The sequence below is a fragment of the Triticum aestivum genome, chromosome 3A, assembly GCF_018294505.1.
Source record: "Triticum aestivum cultivar Chinese Spring chromosome 3A, IWGSC CS RefSeq v2.1, whole genome shotgun sequence".
Taxonomy (NCBI): Eukaryota; Viridiplantae; Streptophyta; class Magnoliopsida; order Poales; family Poaceae; genus Triticum; species Triticum aestivum.
Window position 1 is genome coordinate 689,755,060 of NC_057800.1, and position 3,156 is coordinate 689,758,215.

A 3,156-nucleotide genomic window follows, 5' to 3' on the forward strand; every position below is an offset into this window, starting at 1 on the left:
TAATTGGGTAGGTGGGGTGCTGATGTTCATACCTTGCTGAGGCTGCGTGCTCGTGGGTGTGCTCCCGGCCGCCTCCAGACGAAGCAGACTCTTTGGCCACAACAGGACCCACCCATTGCAACAATCACCAAGCCGCCGTGGTGTCTTGTCGTCGTCCCCCACTAGTATTGGAGGAGGCAAATTCTCGTGGCCCGGTTTGACACTGGCCACGGAAACCTTGAAGACGTTCGGGGGGATCGGCCGTTTGTGGAATAATGGTTCCTTTGGCTCCATTATCATTGCCTTCCCCACGTCCACCTTCTGGTCGCCGACGGTGTACGATATGGTGCACGGGGTTTCGTCGTCCCACAAAGAAAAGTCTGCGACGTGAGACATCCGAAAGGCAATGAAAACGGGAGATTATACATTTATATTGAAGGGGGGCGGTGTGACAAATACCGTGAGGGCGTCGAGCTCAGCCAAAGATGAAGCACCACCGAGCACGTCCGGTGCGGGAGCCGGTGCGGGAGCAGGTGCGGGTGCAACGCTAGTCGAGCTGCTCCCCAAGAAGTCCGCAAGGGGAAAGTCCTCTGCATTTTTTTCTGGATTTTGCCTTGTCCAAGTGAAAACGCCCGTCACCAAGGAAGTAGACAAATCTGCAACCACCTGTTTTGCGGCAGCTACCGCTGTTGCGACTATCTGAGATGATTTCTTCTCAACCGCAATCTCAACCTTCTTGTCGATGTTTTCTTTCGTTAACCTCCGTCTTTCCTTTCTCTCCTCCGTGGTCTCACGGTAGTACTTCTTCCACGTGGCGCCGTCTCCGACACCGTGCACGCGTCCATACGACGGTCGAGTATCCACCGGTTGTCGTTTCAATATGTTCAACGCCCGGTTGAATGGAGTGTCCCACTTGGGCCTCGCCAATGCCTCATACGGCGAGTCGTTTTCGGCCGCAATCCGGTGCTGCTCTCTCTGCAAAAGGCACAAGGATCGTTTACAAATATGAATAACGTGTGCAGTCGAATTGATCAGAAACTAAAATTACCAGCAGACTCATGAACTCCGTAATGACCGGTTTTGTCTCGTAAACCTTCTTCACTAGATCCCAATGGTGCCGGGCTTTGAGGACGTCACGCTCCTGCGGGACGGTGAAATCCGCCAAGGGGTTTGGGATGCCCAGACTCGCGGCTTCCGCGTCCTCCTTGGCCCATTTGGACGTCTTTCCGCCGTAACCACGACTTTTGAGGTGGTGGCTCCCAATGTTCCTCTCTTGAAGCCCCTTCATGTACTTAGACTTTTTGTTGGCAGCTTCGGCCTCGCAAGCCTCCTTAAATATTTGAAACTGCTCTTCCGTGATTGTCGGATTATCCTTTACAATCTCGGAGTAGGGTTCCTTCTTGTCGATGATCTTTGCTTTCACTCAATTTTTCCAGGTGGCCAACGCGTCACTAAACTTGGTCAATGGCGTGTTTGTTTATCTTCTTCATTGCCAGGTCCTCATCTGGATCTTCATAATCCTTCTCATTCTGGCCCGGGAACAAGAATATCTGGTGAAACTTCTTTAGGACGGAGCTCCTCATATTTTCTATCTTCTGTAGTTTCTCATCGTTGATGGTGGCGGTTGTCTGTACGATGCAGCCTATTTGATTGCCGTAGCATCAACACGCTTCCTCGTGCGCCTTTGGCTCAAAATTGCCATCATCCACCTCCGTGACCACCATTCTAGTAGTACTGAGTTTGTTAGGAAGCCGTTGCCTCTTTGCTTTCGGTTCTACACCGGCTCCGCTCCCCGAGGCAGCGCCGGTCTCAGTCTCAGCGCCGGTCTCGATGCCGGTCTGAGTCTCAGCGCCGGTCTCAGTCTCAGCACCGGTCTGCGTGTCGGTCTCAGTCCCCGATGCCACCGGTGGGCCCAACAAATCGATTGATCGTCGGCAAGGCTAAAAAATTCGTCTGCCGCCCGGTAGAAGTCTTCGCAATCACCAGAACCCTGTACTTCATCGTTGCTAGCCATGTTTCCTATGATTAAATCTAGTCAATTAATTCTAGACCTAATAAAATGAATAATGACATAAAAAGGCCTATTTGTTTTGCAGGAATGTTGACTCCTTCCTGGTGCAAATCCCGGGCACTCGATATGTCCTAGTTTGTAGCACAAGTCATGCCGAAATTCACGGAAAATTTCGGCACGACCTTTGCTAAAAAGTGGACAAATCGAGAACCTGAAATTTGCCGGAACAGAAATGAATCAACATTCCGGCAAAACATAGGCCACTCAGCATCATTCCCTGGAAACAACAGAGCCACTTGGGCACAATCGAACAACTTCAATGAAAAGATATAACATGAGCAAACACTGTTGAGGAATTTGCATATAACATGGCCACTTCAATGAAAAGATATAATCAACAATAATGGAATATGCAAATGAACATCAATGACATATATCATATAAAAACAGTCTTGTTTTTTGTTTACATAGCAACAATTAGTTTGACCAAGTTTTTGAAAAGAAAAACAATTATGTTTTTTGTTTATAGCTAAATGCCATAGCTACTATTTTTTATTTATAGCTAAATACTTTTGTCTTTTGTCGAAAGCTAAAAGTCTAGGAACTCCATTTTCTCTAACCCTTCTGACCTCACCAAAATTTCCACAACAAGACCTTAGTACCTACACCCAATTTCTTAAAAAATATTTAGGTCCATAGTCCAAATAATTCAAATTTCATTTGAATGAAATTTGGAACAAATTCAGGTCCGTAGTCCAAATATTTTTTTATAGATAAGTGTTTTTTGTTTATAGCCTCTGTTAATTGAAATCTAAATGCTACTATTATTCATATACCCTCTATTAGTTTAAAGCTAAATGGAATTACTGTTTAGGCATTTTCATAAAAATTGCCCTAGCTAATTTCCTAAAAAAATTGCTAATCATTTTTCCTAAATGCTATAAAATGCCTATTGCCCTAAAAAAAATCTAGGGTTCATATGAACATCAACACAGTATCAACATATATATGAATTGCCCTAGCAGAGAGAGAGAGGAGGGTAGGGGACAGGAGAGGCAGAGCCTTACGGTCGGCGGCGAGGGCAGGCTCTGGCTCGGGCAGCGGCGGTGAGGTCGAGGGCGGCGGCGGTGAGCTTGAGGGAGGCGACGGTGAGGTCGACGATGGCC